The sequence below is a fragment of the Cupressus sempervirens genome, chromosome 9 (genome assembly GCF_028749045.1).
Source record: "Cupressus sempervirens isolate cs-2001-9-10 chromosome 9, ASM2874904v1, whole genome shotgun sequence".
NCBI lineage: Eukaryota > Viridiplantae > Streptophyta > Pinopsida > Cupressales > Cupressaceae > Cupressus > Cupressus sempervirens.
In genome coordinates, this window is record NC_143126.1 from 93,878,432 (window position 1) to 93,904,082 (window position 25,651).

The window sequence follows — 25,651 nt, forward strand, 5'->3', positions numbered from 1 at the left end:
AAAAAGTAATTATGAGAGCATATCTCATTTTATTAAATTAAATATCTCAACAAAATCTCTCTTAAGTTCAAAAAGGGAAAATTCCAGTTCACTATTGATAAAAAATTATTTAAATCAGTTAACTTTTTTTTCTACTCAAATTAAATTAGTTAACTCCTTATTTTACTCAAATTAAATCTGTTAACTCCTTTTAATTTGGAAATGTCCCTTTATGACTGAATTTAACCTTTAATCCTGACCGTTGATTGAAATCGATCTCAACCGTTGATGAATTCCAAAAAACTCTATTTAAGAAATCCTCATCTCTTCATTTTGATAGGTTGAATGAGAATTTGCATCGAATTGTTGCTGGAATTCATACTCACATGTGCTCATATTCACATACGCAAATATCATGTTTGACCAAAAGCTGACCAAATTTATCCATGGTTGACTTGAGTTGAGTAGTTTCGAAAAGAATTTTGAAATAATTAAATGAAATTATTTAATTAAATGGATCACTTACTTCTAATTAATTAAACAAAATTATTTAATTAAATGAGAAGCCATTCCTAATTAATAGAATGAAGTTATTTAATTAAATAAAAAAATTGTCTCAAATTAATTAAAGATTACTTAATTAAATAGAAAAAGTAATTATGAGAACATATCTCATTTATTTAAATTAAATATCTCAACAAAATCTCTCTTCAGTTCAGAAAAGGAAATTTCCAGTTCACTATTAATAAAAAATGAGTTAAATGAGTTAACTCTTTTTTATACTCAAATTGAATCAGTTAACAACTTATTTTATGCAAATTAAATCTGTTAACTCACTTTAATTTGGAAATCTCCATTTATGATTGAACTTCACTTTTAATCCTAACCGCTAATTGAAATCGATCTCAATCGTTGATAAATTCCGAAAAAAGTCTATTTCAGACACCCTCATCTCTTCATTTTGAAAGGTTGAATGAGAATTTGCATCGAATTGTTGTTGGAATTCATACTCACATTTACTCATATTCACATACGCAAAGATCAAGTTTGACCAAAAGTTGACCAGATTTAACCACAGTTGACTTGAGTTGACTAGTTTCGAAATTTTTTTTTAAATAATTAAACAAAATTATTTATTTAAATGGAGTAATTAATTCTAATTAGTTAAACAAAGTTATTTAATTAAATGAGAAGTCATTCCTAATTGATTAAATGAAGTTATTTAATTAAATAAGAAAAGTGTCTCTAATTAATTAAAGATTACTTAATTAAATAGAAAAAGTAATTATGAGAGCATATCTCATTTTATTAAATTAAATATCTCAACAAAATCTCTATTCATTTCAAAAAGGTAAATTTTCAGTTCACTATTGATCAAAAATGAGTTAAATCAGTTTACTCTTTTTTCTACTCAAATTGAATCAGTTAACTCCTTATTTTACTCAAATTAAATCTGTTAACTCCCGTTAATTTAGAAATCTCCCCTTATGACTGAACTTCACCTTTAACCCTGAGCGCTGATTGAAATCGATCTCAACCATTGATGAATTCAAGGAAAGTCTATTTAAGAGACCCTCATCTCTTCATTTTGAAAGGTTGAATGAGAATTTGCATTGAATTGTTGCTGGAATTCATACTCACATTTGCTCATATTCACATACGGAAACATCAAGTTTGACCAAAAGTTGACCAGATTTAACCACGGTTGACCTGAGTTGACTAGTTTTGAAAAAAATTAGAAATAATTAAATGAAATTATTTAATTAAATGGAGTATTTACTTCTAATTAATTAGACAAAGTTATTTAATTAAATGAGAAGCCATTCCTAATTAATTAAATGAAGTTATTTAATTAAATAACAAAAGTGTCTCTAATTAATTAAAGATTACTTATTTAAATAGAAAAAGTAATAATGAGAGCATATCTCATTTTATTAAATTAAATCTGTCAACAAAATCTCTCTTCAGTTCAAAAAGGGAAATTTTCAGTTCTCTATTGATCAAAAATGAGTTAAATCAGTTAACTTCTTTTTCTACTCAAATTGAATCAGTTAACTCCTTCTTTTACTCAAATTAAATCTTTTAACCCCCTTTAATTTGGAAATCTTCCTTTATGACTGAACTTCACCTTTAATACTGACCGTTGATTCAAATCGATCTCAACCGTTGATGAATTCCAGGAAAGTCTATTTAAGAGACCCTTATCTCTTTATTTTGAAAGGTTGAATGAGAATTTGCATCGAATTGTTGCTGGAATTCATACTCACATTTACTCATATTCACATACGCAAAGATCAAGTTTGACAAAAAATTGACCAGATTTAACCACGGTTGACTTGAGTTGACTAGTTTTGAAAAGAATTTTGAAATAATTAAAAGTAATTATTTAATTAAATGGAGTACTTACTTCTAATTAATTAAACAAAGTTATTTAATTAAATGAGAAGTCATTCCTAATTAATTAAATCAAGTTATTTAATTAAATAAGAAAAGTGTCTCTAATTAATTAAAGATTACTTAATTAAATAGAAAAAGTAATTATGCGAGCATATCTCATTTTATTAAATTAAATATCTCAAAAAAATCTCTATTCATTTCAAAAAGGGAAATTTTCAGTTCACTATTGATAAAAAATGAGTTAAATCAGTTAACTCTTTTTTCTACTCAAATTGAATCAGTTAACTCCTTATTTTACTCAAATTAAATATGTTAACTTCCTTTAATTTAGAAATCTCCCTTTATGACTGAACTTCACTTTTAATCTTGAGCGCTGATTGAAATCGATCTCAACCATTGATGAATTCCAGAAAAGTCTATTTAAGAGACCCTCATCTCTTCATTTTGAAAGGTTGAATGAGAATTTGCATCGAATTGTTGCTGGAATTCATACTCACATTTGCTCATATTCACATACGCAAACATCAAGTTTGACCAACAGTTGACCAGATTTAACCATGGTTGACTTCAGTTGACTAGTTTTGAAAAAAATTAGAAATAATTAAATGAAATTATTTAATTAAATGGAGAACTTACCTCTAATTAATTAAACAAAGTTATTTAATTAAATAAGAAGCCATTCCTAATTAATTAAATGAATTTATTTAATTAAATAAGAAAAGTGTCTCTAATTAATTAAAAATTAAATAATTAAATAGAAAAAGTAATTATGAGAGCATATCTCATTTTATTAAATTAAATCTGGCAACAAAATCTCTCTTCAGTTCAAAAAGGGAAATTTTTAGTTCACTATTGATAAAAAATGAGTTAAATAAGTTAACTCCTTTTTCTATTCAAATTGAATCAGTTAACTCCTTATTTTACTCAAATTAAATTTTTTAACTCCCTTTAATTTGGAAATCTCCCTTTATGACTGGACTTCACCTTTGATCTTAACCGTTGATTGAAATTGATCTCAACCGTTGATGAATTCTAAGAAAGTCTATTTAAGAGACCCTCATCTCTTCATTTTGAAATGTTGAATGAAAATTTGCATCGAATTGTTGCTGGAATTCATACTCACATTTGCTCATATTCACATACGTAAAGATCAAGTTTGACCAAAAGTTGACCAGATTTAACCACGGTTGAATTGAGTTGACTAGTTTCAAAAAGAATTTTGAAATAATTAAAAGTAATTATTTAATTAAATGGAGTACTTACTTCTAATTAATTAAACAAAGTTATTTAGTTAAATGAGAAGCCATTCCTATTTAATTAAATGAAGTTATTTAATTAAATAAGAAAAGTGTCTCTAATTAATTAAAGATTACTTAATTAAATAGAAAAATTAATTATGAGAGTATATCTCATTTTACTAAATTAAATATCTCAACAAAATCTCTCTTCAATTCAAAAAGGGAAATTTTCGGTTCACTGTTGATCAAATTAAATCAATTAACTCCTTATTTTACTCTAATTAAATCTGTTAACTCTCTTTAATTTGAAAATCTCCCTTTATGACTGAACTTCACCTTTGATCCAGACCATTGATTGAAATCGATCTCAACTGTTGATGAATTCTAGGAAAGTCTATTTAAGAGACCCTCATCTCTTCATTTTGAAACGTTGAATCAGAATTTGCATCGAATTGTTGCTAAAATTCATACTCACATTTGCTCATATTCACATACGCAAAGATCAAGTTTGACCAAAAGTTGACCAGATTTAACTACAGTTCACTTGAGTTGACTAGTTTCGAAAAGAATTTTGAAATAATTAAATGAAATTATTTAATTAAATGGAGTACTTGCTTGTAATTAATTAAACAAAGTTATTTAATTAAATGAGAAGCCATTCCTAATTAATTAAATGAAGTTATTTAATTAAATAAGAAAAGTGTCTCTAATTAATTAAAGATTATTTAATTAAATAAAAAAGGTAATTATGAGAGCATATCTCATTTTATTAAATTAAATATCTCAACAAAATCTCTCTTCAGTTAAAAAAGGAAAATTTTCAATTCACTATTGATAAAAAATTCGCTAAATCAGTTAACTCCTTTTTCTACTAAAATTTAATTAGTTAACTCCTTATTTTACTCAAATTAAATCTGATAACTCCCTTTAATTTAAAAATTTTCCTTTATGACTGAACTTCAACTTTAATCCTGACCGTTGATTGAAATCGATCTCAACCGTTGATGAATTCCAGAAAAGTCTATTTAAGAGAACCTCATCTCTTCATTTTGAAAGGTTGAATGAGAATTTGCATCGAATTATTGCTGGAATTCATACTCACATTTGCTCATATTCACATACGCAAAGATTAAGTTTGACAAAAAGTTGATCAGATTTAACCACGGTCGACTTGAGTTGACTAGTTTCGAAAAGAATTTTGAAATAATTAAAAGAAATTATTTAATTAAATGGATTACTTACTTCTAATTAATTAAGCAAAGTTATTTAATTAAATGAGAAGCCTTTTCTAATTAAATAAATAAGAAAAGTGTCTCTAATTAATTAAAGATTATTTAATTAAATAGAAAAAGTAATTATGAGAGCATATCTCATTTTATTAAATTAAATATCTCAACAAAATCTCTCTTCAGTTCAAAAAGAAAAATTTCCAGTTCACTATTGATCAAAAGGAAGTTAAATGAGTTAACTCCTTTTTCTACTCAAATTGAATCAGTTAACTCCTTATTTTACTCAAATTAAATCTGTTAACTCCCTTTAATTTGAAAATTTTTATTTATGACTAAACTTCGCCTTCGATCCTGACTGTTGAATGAAATCGATCTCAACCATTGATGAATTCCAGGAAAGTGTATTTAAGAGACCCTGATCTCTTCATTTTGAAGATTTGAAAGAAAATTTGCATCGAATTGTTGCTGGAATTCATGCTCACATTTGCTCATATTCACATACACAAAGATCAACTTTGAATAAATGTTGACCTGATTTAAGTACGGTTGACTTGAGTTGACTAGTTTCGAAAAGAATTTTGAAATAATTAAAAAAAATTATTTAATTAAATGGACTACTAATTAATTAAACAAGATTATTTAATTAAATGAGAAGCCATTCCTAATTAATTAAATAAAAGTATTTAATTTAATAAGAAAAGTGTCTCTAATTAATTAAAGACTATTTAATTAAATGGAAAAAGTAATTATGAGAGTATATCTCATTTTATTAAATTAAATATCTTACAAAATCTCTCTTCAGTTCAAAAAGGGAAATTTCCAGTTCACTATTGATAAAAAATGAGTTAAATCAATTAACTCCTTTTTTTACTCAAATTGAATCAGTCAACTCCTTATTTTACTCAAATTAAATCCGTTAACTCCCTCTAATTTGAAAATCTCCCTTTATGACTGAATTTCACCTTTGATCCTGACCGTTGATTGAAATCAATCTCAACCGTTGATGAATTCTAGGAAAGTCTATTTAAGAGACCCTCATCTCTTCATTTTGAAATGTTGAATGAGAATTTGCATTGAATTGTTGCTGAAATTCATACTCACATTTGCTTATATTCACATACACAAAGATCAAGTTTGACCAAATGTTGACCAGATTTAACCACGGTTGACTTGAGTTGACTAGTTTCGAAATTTTTTTTGAAATAATTAAACAAAATTATTTAATTAAATGGAGTACTTACTTTTAACTAATTAAATGGAGTACTTACTTATATTTAATTAAACAAAGTTATTTAATTAAATGAGAAGCCATTCCTAATTAATTAAATGAAGTTATTTAACGAAATAAGAAAAGTATCTCTAATTAAATAAAAATTACTTAATTAAAAAGAAAAAGTAATTATGAGAGCATATCTCATTTTATTAAATTAAATATCTCAACAAAATCTCTCTTCTGTTCAAAAAGGGAAATTTTCTGTTCACTATTGTTCAAAAATGAGTTAAATCAGTTTACTCCTTTTTCTACTCAAATTGAATCACTTAACTCTTTATTTTACTCAAATTAAATCCGTTAACTCCCTTTAGTTTGGAAGTCTCCCTTTATGACTGAACTAGACCTTTAATCCTGACCATTGATTGAAATTGATCTCAACCGTTGATGAATTCCAAGAAAGTCTATTTAAGAGACCCTCATCTCTTCATTTTGAAAGGTTGAACGAGAATTTGCATCGAATTGTTACTGAAATTCGTACTCACATTTGCTCATATTCACAGCTCATATTCACATACGCAAAGATCATGTTTGACCTAAAGTTGACCAGATTTAACTACGGTTGACTTGAGTTGACTAGTTTCAAAAAGAATTTTGAAACAGTTAAACAAAATTATTTCATTAAATGGAGTACTTACTTCTAATTAATTAAACAAAGTTATTTAATTAAATGAGAAGCCATTCCTAATTAATTAAATGAAGCTATTTAATTAAATAAGAAAATTGGCTCTAATTAATTAAAGATTATTTAATTAAATAGAAAAAGTAATTATGACAGCATATCTCATTTTATTAAATTAAATATCTTAACAAAATCTCTCTTTAGTTCAAAAAGGGAAATTTTCATTTCTCTATTGATAAAAAATGAGTTAAATCAGTTAACTCCTTTTTTTACTCAAATTGAATCAGTCAACTCCTTATTTTACTCAAATTAAATCCGTTAACTCCCTTTAATTTGGAAATCTCCCTTTATGACTGAACTTCACTTTTGATCCTGACCGTTGATTGAAATCGATCTCAACCGTTGATGAATTCTAGGAAAGGCTATTTAAGAGACCCTCATCTCTTCATTTTGAAATGTTGAATGAGAATTTGCATCGAATTGGTTCTAGAATTCATACTCATATTTGCACATATTCACATACGCAAAGATCAAGTTGGACTAAAAGTTGACCAGATTTAACTATGGTTGACTTGAGTTGACTAGTTTCGAAAAGAATTTTGAAATAATTAAATGAAATTATTTAATTAAATGGAGTGCTTACTTCTACTTAATTAAACAAAGTTATTTAATTAAATGAGAAGCCATTCCTAATTAATTAAATGAAGTTATTTAATTAAATAAGAGAAGTGTCTCTAATTATTTATAGATTATTTAATTAAATAAAAAAAGTAATTATGAGAGCATATCTCATTTTGTTAAATTAAATATCTCAACAAAATCTCTCTTCAATTCAAAAAGGGAAATTTTCAGTTCACTATTGTTCAAAAATGAGTTGAATCAGTTAACTCCTTTTTCCACTCAAATTGAATCAGTTAACTCTTTATTTTACTCAAATTAAATCCATTAACTCCCTTTAGTTTGGAAATCTCCCTTTATGACTGAGCTTGACCTTTAATCATGACCGTTGATTCAAATCGATCTCAAACGTTGATGAATTCCAGGAATGTCTATTTAAGAGACCCTCATCTCTTCAATTTGAAAGGTTGAATGAGAATTTGCGTCGAATTGTTGCTGGAATTCATACTCACTTTTTCTCACATTCACATACGCAAAGATCAAGTTGGACCAAAAGTTGACCAGATTTAACCATGGTTGACTTGAGTTGACTAGTTTCGAAAAGAATTTTGAAATAATTAAATAAAATTATTTAATTAAATGGAGTGCTTACTTCTACTTAATTAAACAAAGTTATTTAATTAAATGAGAAGCCATTCCTAATTAATTAAATGAAGTTATTTAATTAAATACGAAAAGTGTCTTTAATTAATTATAGATTATTTAATTAAATAAAAAAAGTAATTATGAGAGCATATCTCATTTTATTAAATTAAATATCTCAACAAAATCTCTCTTCAGTTCACAAAGGAAAATTTTAGGTTCACTATTGATAAAAAATGAGCTAAATCATTTAACTCCTTTTTCTACTAAAATTGAATCAGTTAACTCCTTATTTTACTCAAATTAAATCTGTTAACTCCCTTTAATTTGGAAATTTTTCTTTATGACTGAACTTCAACTTTAATCCTGACCGTTGATTGAAATCGATCTCAACCATTGATGAATTTCAAGAAAGTCTATTTAAGAGAACCTCATCTCTTCATTTTGAAAGGTTGAATGAGAATTTGCATCGAATTGTTGCTAGAATTCATACTCACATTTGCTCATATTCACATACACAAAGATCAAGTTTGACAAAAAGTTGATCAGATTTAACCACGGTTAACTTGAATTGACTAGTTTCGAAAAGAATGTTGAAATAATTAAAAGAAATTATTTAATTAAATAGATTACTTACTTCTAATTAATTTTAAAAAGTTATTTAATTAAATGAGAAGCCATTCCTAATTAATTAAATAAAGTTATTTAATTAAATAAGAAAAGTGTCTCTAATTAATTAAAGATTATTTAATTAAATAGAAAAAGTAATTATGAGAGCATATCTCATTTTATTAAATTAAATATCTCAACAAAATCTCTCTTCAGTTCAAAAAAGAAAATTTTTAGTTCACTATTGATCAAAAATAAGTTAAATGAGTTAACTCTTTTTTCTACTCAAATTGAATCAGTTAACTCCTTCTTTTACTCAAATTAAATCTGTTAACTCCATTTAATTTAAAAATCTCCATTTATGACTGAATTTCGCCTTTGATCCTGACCGTTGATTGAAATCGATCTGAACCATTGATGAATTTCAGGAAAGTCTATTTAAGAGACCCTCATCTCTTCATTTTGAAAGGTTGAATGAGAATTTGCATCGAATTGTTGCTAGAATTCATACTCACATTTGCTCATATTCACATACGCAAAGATCAAGTTTGACCAAAAGTTGACTAGATTTAACCACGGTTGACTTGAGTTGACTAGTTTCGAAAAGAATTTTGAAATAACTAAACAAAATTATTTAATTAAATGGAGTACTTACTTCTAATTAATTAAACAAAGTTATTTAATTAAATGAGAAGCCATTCCTAATTAATTAAATGAAGTTATTTAATTAAAAAAGAAAAGTGTCTCTAGTTAATTAAAGATTATTTAATTAAATAGAAAAAGTAATTATGAGACCATATCTCATTTTATGAAATTAAATATCTCAACAAAATCTCTCTTCAGTTCAAAAAGGGAAAATTCCAGTTCACTATTGATCAAAAATGAGTTAAATCAGTTACCTCCTTTTTTTACTCAAATTGAATCAGTTAACTCCTTATTTTACTCAAATTAAATAAGTTAACTCTCTTTAATTTGGAAATCTCCATTTATGATTGAACTTCACCTTTAATCCTGACCGGTGATTGAATCATATCTCAACCGTTGATGAATTCTAGGAAAGTCTATTTAAGAGACCCTCAACTCTTCATTTGGAAAGGTTGAGTGAAAACTTGCACCAAATTGTTGGTGGAATTCATACTCACATTTGCTCATATTCACATATGCAAAGATCAAGTTTGACCAAAACTTGATTAGATTTAACCACTGTTGACTTGAGTTGACTAGTTTCGAAAAGAATTTTGTAATAATTAAACGAAATTATTTAATTAAATGGAGTACTTACTTCTAATTAGTTAAACAAAGTTATTTAACTAAATGATAAGCCATTCCTAATTAATTAAATGAAGTTATTTAATTAAATAAGAAAAGTGTCTCTAATTAATTAAAGATTATTTAATTAAATAGAAAAAGTAATTATGAGAGCATATCTCATTTTATTAAATTAAATATCTCAACAAAATATCTCTTCAGTTCAAAAAGGAAAATTTTCAGTTCATTATGAATAAAAAATGGGTTAAATCGGTTAACTCTTTTTTCTACTCAAATTAAATCAGTTAACTCCTTATTTTTCTCAAATTAATTCTGTTAACTCCCTTTAATTTGGAAATCTCCCTTTATGACTGAACTTCACCTTTAATCCTAATCGTTGATTGAAATCGATCTCAACTGTTGATGAATTCTAAGAAATTATATTTAAGAGACCCTCATCTCTTAGTTTTGAAAGGTTGAATAAGAATTTGCATCGAATTGTTCTTGGAATTCATACTCGCATTTGCTCATATTCACATATGCAAAGATCAAGTTTGACCAAAAGTTGACTAGATTTAACAACGGATGAATTGAGTTCACTAGTTTCGAAAAGAATTTAAAAATAATTAAATGAAATTTTTTAATTAAATGGAGTACTTACATGTGACTAATTAAACAAAGTTATTTAATTAAATGAGAAGCCATTAATAATTAATTAAATAAAGTTATTTAATTAAATAAGGAAAGTGTCTCTAATTAATTAAAGATTACTTAATTAAATAGAAAAAGTAATTATGAGAGCATATCTCATTTTTTTAAATTAAATATCTCAACAAAATCTTTTTTCAATTCGAAAAGGGAAATTTGCCGTTCAGTATTGATCAAAAAATGAGTTAAATCAGTTATCTCTTTTTTGTACTCAAATTGAATCAGTTAACTCCTTATTTTACTAAAATTAATAATGTTAAATCCCTTTAGTTTGGAAATCTCCCTTTATGACTGAACTTCACCTTTAATCCTGACCGTTGATTGAAATCGATCTCAACCGTTAATGAATTCCAGGAAAGTCTATTTAAGAGACCCTCATCTCTTCATTTTGAAAGGTTGAATGAGAATTTGCATCGAGTTCTTGTTGGAATTGATACTCACATTTGCTCATATTCACATACGCAAAGATCAAGTTTGACGAAAAGTTGACCAGATTGAACCACAGTTGACTTGAGTTGACTAGTTTCGAAAAGAATTTTGAAATAATTAAACAAAATTATTTAATTAAATGGAGTACTTACTTCTAATTAATTAAACAAAGTTATTTAATTAAATGAGAATCCATTCCTAATTAATCAAATGATGTTATTTAATTAAATAAGAAAAGTGTCTCTGTTTAATTAAAGATTATTTAATTAAATAGAAAAAGTAATTATGAGAGCATATCTCATTTTATTAAATTAAATATCTCAGCAAAATCTCTCTTCAGTTCAAAAAGAAAAATTTCTAGTTCACTATTGATCAAAAATGAGTTAAATCAGTTGACTCTTTTTTCTACTCAAATTGAATCAGTTAACTCCGTATTTTACTCAAATTAAATCTGTTAACTCCCTTTAATTTAGAAATCTCCCTTTATGTCTAAACTTCACCTTTAATCCTGACCGTTGATTGAAATCGATCTCAACCGTTGATGAATTTCAGGAAAGTCTATTTAAGAGACCCTCATCTCTTCATTTTGAAAGGTTGAATGAGAATTTGCATCGAGTTGTTGCTGAAATTCATACTCACATTTGCTCATATTCACATACACAAAGATCAAGTTTGTTCAAAAGATGACCAGATTTAACCATGGTTGACTTGAGTTGACTAGTTTCAATATTTTTTATAAAAATAATTAAACAAAATTATTGAATTAAATGGAGTACTTACTTCTAATTAATTAAACAAAGTTATTTAATTAAATGAGAAGCCATTCCTAATTAATTAATTGATGTTATTTAATTAAATAAGAAAAGTGTCTCTAATTAATTAAAGATTATTTAATTAAATAGAAAAAATAATTTTGAGAGCATATCTCATTTTATTAAATTAAATATCTCAACAAAATCTATCTTCAATTCAAAAAGGGAAATTTTCAGTTCACTATTAATCAAAAATAAGTTAAATCAGTTAACTCTTTTTTTCTACTCAAATTGAATCAGTTAACTCCTTATTTTACTCAAATTAAATATGTTAACTCTCTTTAATTTGGAAATCTCCCTTTATGACTGAACTTCACCTTTAATCCTATCCATTCATTGAAATCGATCTCAACAATTGATGAATTCAAGAAAAGTCTATTTAAGAGACCCTCATCTCTTTATTTTGAAATGTTGAATGAGAATTTGCATCGAATTGTTGTTAGAACTCATACTCACATTTGCTCATATTCACATATGCAAAGATCAAGTTTGACCAAACGTTGACCAGATTTAACCATAGTTGACTTGAGTTGACTAGTTTCGAGAAGAATTTTGAAATAATTAAACAAAATTATTTAATGAAATGAATTACTTACTTATAATTAATTGAATAACGTTATTTAATTAAATGAGAAGCCATTCTTAATTAATTAAATGAAGTTATTTAATTAAATAAGAAAAGTGTCTCTAATTAATTAAAGATTATTTATTTAAATAGAAAAAGTAATTATGAGAGCATATCTCATTTTATTAAATTAAATATCTCAACAAAATCTCTGTTCAGTTCAAAAAGAAAAATTTCTAGTTCACTATTGATAAAAAATGAATTAAATCAGTTAACTCCCTTTTCTACTCAAATTGAATCAGTTAACTCCTTATTTTACTCAAATTAAATTAGTTAACTCTCTTTAATTTGAAAATCTCTCTTTATGACTAAACTTCACCTTTAATCCTGACCGTTGATTGAAATCGATCTCAATCGTTGATGAATTCCTGGAAAGTCTATTTAAGAGACCCTCATCTCTTGATTTTGAAAGGTTGAATGAGAATTTGCATCGAATTGTTGTTGGAATTCATACTCACATTTTCTCATATTCACATACGCAAAGATCAAGTTTGACCAAAAGTTGACTAGATTTAACCACGGCTGATTTGAGTTGACTAGTTTCAAAAAGAATTTTTAAATAATTGAATGAAATTATTTATTTAAATGGAGTACTTACTTCTAATTAATTAAACAAAGTTATTTAATTAGATGAAAAGCCATTCCTAATTTTTTTCGCAAAAAGAGGGGTAAAAATTGTAAAAATTTATTAAGACAGAAAGGAATACAACAAGGAGAGCTCAACAAGGAGCTCGATCCTGAGCAACAACATCATCAAATTCTTGCAGCATCTCAAAGGACAGTTGCCCCCTATCCCTAATATTCCAACCTGGATCATGACTAGAAGCCCATTTGGCTAAACAATCAGCAGGTCTATTCCATTCTCACGGAATATACTTGAACCTAATGAACTAAAAAGAGGAAGAGAAGAAAAGAATCTACTTAACATCAGTGGTCAACTGCCAACTAACATCCTCAAGCTCTTGCGAAGAAAGCATGTTCACAACCACCTAAGAATCAGACTCACAAATAATCTTACTCCATCCCCACAAGTAACACTGTTCCACAGCATATAAAATAGCCTGAGCTTCCATGAGATTGTTAGTATAATCACCCTTATGAATTGAGAAGAAAAATTTAACATTCCCAGAACTACAACGAGTCACTCCGCCAATACCAGTCGGACCAGGATTCTCACGAGAAGAACCATCAGTGTTAATTTTCAGAACTTCACAGGGAGGAGGAGTCCAGTGCCCATCTCGGTTAACCTGACCCTTCCTCTGATGGTGAAGCTGCCTGGACATAGAAGGAAACCTATGAGCCGCAACCCCATCCTACAGATGAAAATTGAGGCGATTACAGATAGCAAGATCAACCGGATCCATACCCCCATGAAGCTTAGACTTCACAAGAATAGTTTCCTAGAGAGAATGTGATATTTTCCACCAAAGATACAAAACACCAAGCCGAACATCTTGGAATATGTGATGATTCCTCTCCAACCAGATATGCCAAAGCATGAAAGATGGGCCAGCAATCCAAGCAACATGGAGAGAAGATGACTTGGAGGGAGCACTACCCAAGCGAGCCCAAAACTCAGGCAAAGAGGAAGCATGCTGACAAGAGCAACCCCAAGCGCTCCACCAAAGGTGCCATATCTGAGTAGAATAGGAGCAATGGAAGAATAGATGGAAGACAGACTCCTCTCCATTACCACACAAAACACAATAAGAGGGGCCCTGAAATCCACGTTTACAAATATTATCCCAGGTAAGACAACGGTTGTGAGCCACTAGCCACATGAAAAAATTGCACTTGGACCAAGAAATTTTATTCCAGACTTGCTTCCACCAAGGGACCTCAACATCCCCAAATAATTGTCTAGTTATCTCCTGATACCCAGCAGAGACATGATATTTACCAAACAAGGTACTGCCCCAAGCCAATACATCTGGACCAAGCAAAGAGGAACACTCTCTAGAGGTCAGAATTTGAGAAAGCTCCTGACGATCCATGTCTGTACCTCCAAGAGGCCAATCAGAGGAATGCTTCCATCTATAACCAACAACAGGTCCCAATTGATAAGGAGTCTTGTAATGACCCACTTTATCCCATCTAGCGGCCAGAAAAGAGTCACAAAGAGGCTGAAGATGAGGGTATATGGATAAAATGGAAGGGAATCCATCCCAAGCATCAAACCAAAACAAAGCCTGAGAACCTCCTTTACATATCCAGAACAGACCCCTCTTCACCAACATCGCACCTGTCTTCAAAGTATGCCAAACCATTGAGCCACGACCTTCAAGAGGAAGTGCAGAAACAGAGCAAGGATCAGCACCATGAAAATATTTATGAGCGATAATACGAGCCCAAAGTTGATGCTGTCCAGAGCACCATCACCAATAAAGTTTAGCAGCCAAAGCTTGTCTATTCAATAGAGCAGAACGAAGACCAAGACCACCCTCCTTTTTAGGCCTACAAATAGTTGCCCAATTAACCAAGCTCCATTTAGTACTACGCAAATTAATACTCCAAAGGAATTGTCGAGAAAGAGAATCAAACTCCTTGAGAAAGTAAATAGGTGCAGCATGAACCATGCTTCTATAAGTAAGAAGATCTTGGATAACAGCTTGAAGAAGAGTAACCCGGGCAGCAGTAGAAAGCCATCTATGAGTCCAATGATTTACCTTATCCTGAAGCTTGGTAATCAAATTTTGCCAGAAGAGACGTGGCTGCCTGGAAATAGCAATAGGAATGCCAAGATAAGTCAAAGGAAGTGAACCTATCTAAAACCGTAGGATACCAACAATCCTGTGCTGAATAGAATCAGGAGTGTTAAAAAAGTAAATGAAAGATTTGTGCTCATAAACTTTCTGGCCTGAAGCTGCCAAATAAACGTCCAAAGCATGTCGAAAGGCTTTAGCTTCCTTGATCCTAGCAAGACCAGCTAGAGCAGAATCATCAACAAATTGAAGATGGGAAAGAGAAGGTAAGCCATTACCCCACCGCCAGCCTTGAATAGAATTCTGGGACACCTGATGCTTAATGAATCTGCCCAAGCCTTCAGCCATGATGATGAATAGATATGGGGAGAGAGGGTCACCCTGGTGGAGGCCTCTAGAAGCACCAAATAGTTGTGAAGGTTGACCATTAATAAGAATAGAAAAAGAGGCAGAAGTAACGCAACTCATAATCCAACTCACCCAGTCATAGCTAAATCCAAAAGAAAGAAGAATACTCCTTAGGAAGCTCCATTTAACTCTATCGTAGGCCTTAGCCATATCCAGCTTAACAAACATGGCTCTCTCCCTTAAAGTAGCCATAGAGTGAATAGCCTCAGTAGCAATAACCACCCCATCCAAAATTTGTCTTCTAGCAACAAAACCACCTTGTTCTTCTGAGATAATAATGGGAAACCACCTTTTCAGTCTCTTAGCAATCAGCTTATTAATAACTTTGTAGACCACATTACATAAGGCAATTGGTCTAAAAAACTCCAATTGATTAGCACCCTCTCTCTTAGGAATAAGAGTCAAGAATGTAGAGTTCAAAGCTCGAAGCATTTGCTTGCTAGCATAGGATTCTTTAACCACCTCCAACAAATCATGATTAATGATGTCCCAAAATTTCTTAAAGAATTCAACTGGAAAACCATCAGGACCAGGAGCCTTCCCCTTAGGCATGCCAAATACCACCGCCTCCAGCTCTTCCAAAGAGATAGGACGCATGAGATAATCATTCATTTCCTGAGTGATAAGGGAAGGAATACAGGACATAACAATATTTTCTTCATTATCAACAGGAGGAGAGTCCTCAGAGAAGAGGGTAGAGAAGTACGAAATAGCCTCCTGGAACAAAGTTGGCAAGGAATTCAGTTGGATACCTTGAGAATTAACCAAAGAAGAGATAGTGCTCTGATTCCGGCGAGATTGCACTATTTTATGGAAAAAGGCAGTGTTTTGATCACCTTCCTGGAGCCAATCAACTCGAGCCTTTTGCTTCCAAAAAATTTCCTCTTGAAGTTCCCATTCTTCTAGAGCTCTAGAAGCAAGGGATTCAGCCTGGCCAAGATCCTCCGAGAAACCTCGATCTCTAATCTCCCTTGTGATGACATCAAGATTTTCTTGAGCAAGCCTCTTCATAAAGTGAAGATTCCCAAAGCATTCCCTATTCCATATCTTGAGCTGCCTTTTAACATATTGAAGCCTTTTAGAAAATGAGAACATTGCAGTACCATATGCAGGGGCACCATCTTTCCACCAACAAAAAACTAAATCATGAAGAGAGGAGTCACGAAGCCACATCAACTGGAACTTAAAAGGAGGATGCTTTGGAACATAAGCCCATATAGCGGAAAATTTGATTGGCCAATGATCTAAACCCCTCCAATCAAGGATTTTTGAAGAGATAGGAAGGGTGCCACTAAGCCAGAAGCAAGAAACAAGAAATCTATCCAAGCGTTCTGAGATAGCAGCAACACCAGTCCTGCGATTATTCCAGGTATAGAGTGTTAGGATAAACCACAGACAGAAATAAAAACTACATGCAAATATAACCAATAACAGAAAATAATAGAACACACAGAAATAAACACAAGGCACCAAGATTTAACGTGGTTCACCCAATTCCTGGGCTACGTCCACCAAACAGCAAGTCCGATCTTGTTACAATCCAGTGATTACAACCTGATTACAATCCGTAATCCCTTACAGCTCAATACCATCGCAAGAACCAATTTTGTATCACCACATATGAAAAAATACCCAACCCTAAGCCCTTTTTATACAAATACTTTCCTGATCAGTCACCATAATCTAACATAGAGGCCATTAGAAGGCTTAACATCAGAGAGATGCAAAAGAGATATGTGTTGCCGAAGAAGAGCAGAAGAAGGCCCCAATCTAGCCAAAACACCATGCTTCTCTTCTAGACTTAAAACTAAATTGAAGTCCCCTGCTAACACCCAAGGATGATAAGGATGAAAATTTCTAACATATTGAATATGTTCCCAAAGTTCCTCCTTTCCCACAAGATCAACAGGTGCATACACATTAGTAACCATGATTACCTCTCCTGAGTCTAGAGCAGAAGCTACCATAGAGAGAGCTGAGCGAGAAGAGATCCAGCCAAGAGGAGAAATTTTTTGAGGATCCCAAAATATAGCTAAACCACCAGCACTGCCTGTTGCCCCAACACACTGGCATTGGCCACGAGACCAAATACTAGAGGCATGTTGGACCATAGACTCCATAGAGAGCTTAGTCTCTTGGATACAAAAAACATTAGGACTATGATCAACCACCAAGTTATGAATAGCCTTTTGTCTAGGGATGCTATTCAACCCCCTTACATTCCATGAGAGAATAATCATCATTGGGTAGATTTGGGAAAATGAGAATCCAAAGGTTTCACTGAACCAAACTCAATCAATATATCTCCTGTGAGTTTAATCTTCTCTTGGTCTGTTTTGCGCCCACTCCTTAGAGGGGGAGAAGAAGAAGCCCGCTTAAAGGGTCGAGGCAGCAACCCCAAGGGGAGAGGAGATCCCTTGCCCTTACCTGATGGTAGCACATCCTTAACCAAGTCAGCCAAAACAACATCATCATCTTCCAACACTGCAGGAGTCACCAAAGCTGCTATCACAGGAGCTACAGGAACCTCACAATTCTAATATACTACAACTTGAGATGCCCCACAAGCATCATTAGGAACAGATCTCTCATCTGGGCAAGCTGGATCAGAAGAGATAGGAGGAGGAATACCCTCCTCTAGAACCATACTATCCAGCACCTCAAAATGGTTAAAACCTGAATAAGATAATCTTTCTTTCAAAGTTCTCTTTTGACCACATCCCTTAGCTCGAGGATGAACAGGGGTAAATCCATCCTTATCTTGCATTGGAGCCTTACCCTTACCTGTAGCATCTTGTGGATTCATCCCCTTGGTAGTATTAACCATTTGAGATTGTCCTTTCCCTGTAGTATCTGCCAAACCACCAGCACTTCCAGCTGTAGATCGATCCACTCCTTTGAAACTTGAGTTACGGGGGTACTACCACAGTAAATGACCATACTCATGACAAATCCGGCAATGAAAAGGGAGGGATTCATAATCTAACTGCTGCACCCAAGAAGAATCCCCCAGAAAAATTTCCAAAGAATCTGGTAATGGGTTATTCAAATTAATTTCAACACAAATTCTAGCAAAAGAAATGACCTTTTTATCGAGGGTTTGATGTGCGATCGCAGCTGGCTTCCCCAACAAAGCAACAATTTGTCGAAGGATGTCTACACGCATAAATTCCAAGGGAAGACGAGGCAAGCGAACCCAAACTGGCACTGTTGAAGGGAGATCCTCAGCAAAATTAAAACTTGAATGCCGAGGTTTGACAAATAACCCCACATTGTTGTAGAAATAAGGGCTTCCTTCAAAAACACGATCATGATCAGACATGCAAGAGAATACAACAAAAAAATAACTATTCCCTGCCAACATAATCTCCATATCACCTTCCACCTGCCAAGAGCGGTGGATCCATGCCTCAAGAGCGGATAGGGAAATCTGGATTCCAAGAAATTTGCATATCAACGCATGCTTGGTCCAATAATCAATGTCCTCCATTACAGCCGTTGGAGGAATAACCAGAACAGGGCGATCATGGCTACGCGGAAGACAACCATTAACTTTTTTCAGCTTGGAGCTCTCCCATGAATAAAACGATTCAGATCGCATTGCATGCATAGTTGGAGAAGAACCATTTGTTCTCACCAACGGAGAAGAAATCCTAGGCCCTACCATGCAAACAATAAAACCCCCAATCCAAAATTGACTGCAGAAGATCTCCAAAAACATCGACGCAAATTATGTCCAGTAGCTAACAATCCAAACAAAACAGAAAAATAGTAAAGATCAAACACCAAGAACAGGCTAGGGGAAAAACCCTAGCCCAACCGGTAGCCAACGCTTCTCAGAGACTCATATGATTGAAGTGAGCCCAGTTCCTGCAATTTTCCAACGAAATCATTTATGAGCTCAGCCATTCCTAATTAATTAAATGAAGTTATTTAATTAAATAAGAAAAGTGTCTCTAATTAATTAAAGATTATTTAATTAAATAGAAAAAGTAATTATGAGAGCATATCTCATTTTATTAAATTAAATATCTTAGCAAAATCTCTCTTCAGTTCAAAAAGGGAAATTTTCAGTTCACTATTGATAAAAAATGAGTTAAACCAGTTAACTCTTTTTTCTACTCAAATTGAATCAGTTAACTCCTTATTTTACTCAACTTAAATCTATTAACTCCCTTTAACTTGGAAATGTCCCTTTATGACTGAACTTCACCTTTAATTCTGACCATTGATTGAAATTGATCTCAACAATTGATGAATTCTAGGAAAGTTTATTTAAGAGACCCTCATCTCTTTATTTTGAAAGGTTGAATTAGAATTTGCATCGAATTTTTGCTGGAATTCATAATCACATTTTCTCATATTCACATACGCAAAGATCAAGTTTGACCAAAAGTTGAACAGATTTATCCACGGTTGACTAGAGTTGACTAGTTTCGAAAAGAATTTTGAAATAATTAAACAAAATTATTTAATTAAATGCAGTACTTACTTCTAATTAATTAAACAAAGTTATTTAATTAAATAAGAAGCCATTCCTAATTAATTAAATGAACTTATTGAATTAAATAAGAAAAGTATCTCTAATTAATTAAAGATTATTTAATTAAATAGAAAGAGTAATTATGAGAGCATATCTCATTTTATTAAATTAAATATCTCAAAAAAATCTCTCTTCAGTTCAAAAAGGAAAATTTCCAGTTCACTATTGATAAAAAATGAGTTAAATCAGTTAACTCATTTTTCTAGTCAAATTGAATCAGTTAACTCCTTATTTTACTCAAATTAAATCTGTTAACTCTCTTTAATTTGGAAATCTCCCTTTATGACTGAACTTCACCTTTAATCCTGATCATTGATTGAAATCGATCTCAACCATTGATGAATTCTAGGAAAGTCTATTTAAGAGACCCTCATCTCTTCATTTTGAAAAGTTGAGTGAGAATTTGCATCGAATTGTTGCTGGAATTCATACTCACATTTGCTAATATTCACATACGCAACGATCAAGTTTGACCAAAAGTTGACCAGATTTAACCATGGTTGATTTGAATTAACTACTTTCGAAAAGAATTTTAAAATAATTGAACGAAATTATTTAATTAAATGGAGTACTTACTTGTAATTAATTAAATAAAGTTATTTAATTAAATGAGAAGCCATTCCTAATTAATTAAATGAAGTTATTTAATTAAATAAGAAAAGTGTCTCTAATTAATTAAAGATTATTTAATTAAAAAGAAAAAGTAATTATGAGAGCATATCTCATTTTATTAAATTAAATATCTTAACAAAATCTCTCTTTAGTTGAAAAAGGGAAATTTCCCGTTCACTATTGATAAAAAATGAGTTAAATGAGTTAACTCCTTTTTCTATTCAAATTGAATCAGTTAACTCCTTATTTTACTCAAATTAAATCATTTGACTCCCTTTAATTTGGAAATCTCCCTTTATGACTGAACTTCACCTGTAATCCTGACCTTTGTTTGAAATCGATCTCAACCGTTGATGAATTCCAAGAAAGTCTATTTAATAGACCCTCATATCTTCATTTTGAAAGGTTGCATGAGAATTTGCATCAAGTTCTTGTTGGAATTCATACTCACATTTGCTTATATTCGCATACGCAAAGATTAAGTTTGAGCAAAAATTGACTAGATTAAACCATGGTTGACTTGAGTTGACTAGTTTTGAAAAAAAATTTAAAATAATTAAACAAAATTATTTAATTAAATGAAGTACTTACTTCTAAATAATTAAACAAAGTTATTTAATTAAATGAGAAGCCATTCCTAATTAATTAAATGAAGTTATTTAATTAAATAAGAAAAAGTGTCTCTAATTAACTAAATATTATTTAATTAAATAGAAAAAGTAATTATTAGAGCATATCTATATCTATTAAATTAAATATCTCAACAAAATCTTTCTTCAGTTCAAAAAGGGTAATTTCTAGTTCACTATTGATAAAAAATGAGGTACATCAGTTAACTCATTTTTTTACTCAAATTGAATCAGTTAACTCATTATTTCACTCAAATTAAATCTATTAACTCCCTTTAATTTGGAAATCTCCGTCTATGATTGAAATTCACCTTTAATACTGATCATTGATTGAAATCGATCTCAACCGTTGATGAATTCCAGGAAAGTCTATTTAAGAGACCCTCATCTCTTCATTTTGAAATGTTGAATGAGAATTTGCATCGAGTTGTTGTTGGAATTCATACTCACATTTGCTCATATTCACATACGCAAAGATTAAATTTGACCAAAAGTTGACCAGATTTAACCACGATTGACTTGAGTTGACTAGTTTCCAAAAGAATTTTGAAATATTTAAACGAAATTATTTAATTAAATGAAGTACTTACTTCTAATTAATTAAACAAAGTTATTTAATTAAATGAGAAGCCATTCCTAACTAATTAAATGAAGTTATTTAATTAAATAAGAAAAGTGTCTCTAATTAATTAAGGATTATTTAATTAAATAGAAAAAGTAAATATGAGAGCATATCTCATTTTATTAAATTAAATATCTCAACAAAATCTCTCTTTAGTTCAAAAACGAAAATTTTCAGTTCACTATTGATAAAAAATGAGGTATATCAGTTAACTCCTTTTTCTACTCAAATTGAATCACTTAACCCCTTATTTTACTCAAATTAAATCTGTTAACTCCCTTTAATTTGGAAATATCCCTTTATGACTGAAATTCACATTTAATCTTGATCATTCATTGAAATTGATCTCAACAGTTGATGAATTCCAGGAAAGTCTATTTAAGAGACCCTCATCTCTTAATTTTGAAAGGTTGAATGAGAATTTGCATCGAGTTGTTGCTGAAATTCATACTCACATTTGCTCATATTCACATATGCAAAGATCAAGTTTGACCAAAAGTTGACCAGATTTAACAACGGTTGACTTGAGTTGACAAGTTTCAATTTTTTTTTAAAAATAATTAAACAAAATTATTGAATTAAATGAAGTACTTAATTCTAATTAATTAAAAAAATTTATTTAATTAAATGAGAAGCCATTCGTAATTAATTAAATGAAGTTATTTAATTAAATAATAAAAGTGTCTCTAATTAATTAAAGATTATTTAATTAAATAGAAAAAGTAATTATGACAGCATATCTCATTTTATTAAATTAAATATCTCAACAAAATCTCTCTTCAATTCAAAAAGGGAAACTTTTAGTTCACTATTCATCAAAAATGAGTTAAATCAATTGACTTCTTTGTCTACTCAAATTGAATAAGTTAACTCCTTATTTTACTCAAATTAAATCTGTTAACTACCTTTAATTTAAAAATCTCCCTTTATGACTGAACTTCACCTTTAATCCTGACCGTTGATTGAAAATGATCTCAACCATTGATGAATTCCAAGAATGTCTATTTAAGAGAACCCTCATCTCTTCATTTTGAAAGGTTGAATGAGAATTTGCGTCGAGTTGTTGCTGGAATTCATACTCACATTTGCTCATATTCACATACGCAAAGATCAAATTTGACCAAAAGTTGACCAGATTTAACCACGGTTAACTTGAGTTGACTAGTTTCGAATTTTTTTTTGAAATAATTAAACAAAATTATTTAAATAAATGGAGTACTTACTTATAATTATTTAAACTAAGTTATTTAATTAAATGAGAAGCCATTCCTAATTAATTAAATGAAGTTATTTAATTAAATAAGAAAAGTGTCTCTAATTAATTAATGATTATTTAATTAAATAGAAAAAGTAATTATTAGAGCATATCTAATTCTATTAAATTAAATATCTCAACAAAATCTCTCTTCAGTTCAAAAAGGGAAATTTCCAGTTCACAATTGATTAAAAATGAGGTACATCAGTTAACTCCTTTTTCTACTCAAATTGAATCAGTTAACTCTTTATTTTACTCAAATTAAATCTGTTAACTCCCTTTAATTTGGAAATCTCCCTTTATGACTGAACTTCACCTTTAATCCTGATCATTGATTGAAATTGATCTCAACCGTTAATGAATTCCAGGCAAGTCTATTTAACAGACCCTCATATCTTCATTTTGAAAGGTTGAATGAGAATTTGCATCGAGTTGTTGCTAGAATTCATACTCACATTTGCTCATATTCACATACGCAAAGATCAAGTTTCACTAAAAGTTGACCAAATTTAACTACGGTTGACTTGAGTTGACTAGTTTCGAAAAGAATTTTGAAATAATTAAACAAAATTATTTAATTAAATGGAGTACTTACTTCTAATTAATTAAACAAAGTTATTTAATTAAATGAGAAGCCATTCTTAATTAATTAAATGAAGTTATTTAATTAAGTAAGAAAAGTGTCTCTAATTAATTAAAGATTATTTAATTAAATAGAAAAAGTAATTATGAGAGCATATCTCATTTTATTAAATTAAATATCTCAAGAAAATCTCTCTTCAGTTCAAAAAGGGAAATTTACAGTTCACTATTGATCAAAAATGGGTTAAATCAGTTCACTCCTTTTTCTACTCAAATTGAATCAGTTAACTCCTTATTTTACTCAAATTAAATTTGTTAACTCCTTTTAATTTAAAAATATCTCTCTGTGACTGAACTTCACCTTTAATCCTGACCGTTGATTGAAATCGATCTCAACCGTTGATGAATTCCAGGAAAGTCTATTTAAGAGACCCTCATCTCTTCATTTTGAAAGGTTGAATGAGAATTTGCATCGAGTTGTTGCTGGAATTCATACTCACATTTGCTCATATTCACATACGAAAAGATCAAGTTTGACCAAAAGTTCACCAGATTTAACTACGGTTGACTTGAGTTGACTAGTTTCAAATTTTTTTTTGAAATATTTAAACAAGATTATTTAATTAAATGGAGTACCTACTTCTAATTAATTAAACAAAGTTATTTAATTAAATTAGAAGCCATTCCTAATTAATTAAATGAAGTTAATTAATTAAATAAGAAAAGTGTCTCTAGTTAATTAAAGATTATTTAATTAAATAGAAAAAGTAATTCTGAGAGCATATCTCATTTTATTAAATTAAATATCTCAACAAAATCTCTCTTAAGTTCAAAAAAGAAAGTTTTTACTTCACCATTGATAAAAAATGAGTTAAATCAGTTAACTGCTTTTTCTACTCAAATTGAATCAGTTAACTCCTTATTTTACTCAAATTAAATCTGTTAACTCCCTTTAATTTGGAAATCTCCCTTTATGACTGAACTTCACCTTTAATCCTGACAATTGATTGAAATCGATCTCAACCGTTGATGAATTCCAGGAAAGTCTACTTAAGAAACCCTCATCTCTTCATTTTGAAAGATTGAATGAGAATTTGCATCGAATTGTTGCTGGAATTCATACTCACATTTGCTCATATTCACATACGCAAAGATCAAGTTTGACCAAAAGTTGACCAGATTTAACCATGGTTGACTTGAGTTGATTAGTTTCAAATTTTTTTTTGAAATAATTAAACGAAATTATTTAATTAAATGGAGTACTTACTTCTAATTAATTAAACAAAGTTATTTAATTAAATGAGAAGCCATTCCTAATTAATTAAATGTAGTATTTAATTAAATAAGAAAAGTGTCTCTAATTAATTAAAGATTTTTTAATTAAATAGAAAAAGTAATTATGAGAGCATATCTCATTTTATTAAATTAAATATCTCAACAAAATCTCTCTTCAGTTCAAAAAGAGAAATTTCTAGTTCACTATTGATCAAAAATGAGTTAAATCAATTAACTCCCTTTAATTTGAAAACCTCTCTTTATGATAGAATTTCACCTTTAATCGTGACCGTGAACGAAATCGATTTCAAGCATTGATGAATTCTAGGAAAGTCTATTTAAGAGACCCTCATCTCTTCATTTTGAAAGGTTGAATGAGAATATGCATCGAATTGATGCTGGAATTCATACTCACATTTGCTCATATTCACATACGCAAAGTTTAAGTTTGACCAAAAGTTGACCAAATTTAACCACAGTTGACTTGAGTTGACTAGTTTCGAAAAGAATTTTGAAATAATTAAACGAAATTATTTAAGTAAATGGAGTACTTACTTCTAACTAATTAAAAAAAGTTACTTAATTAAGTGAAAAGCC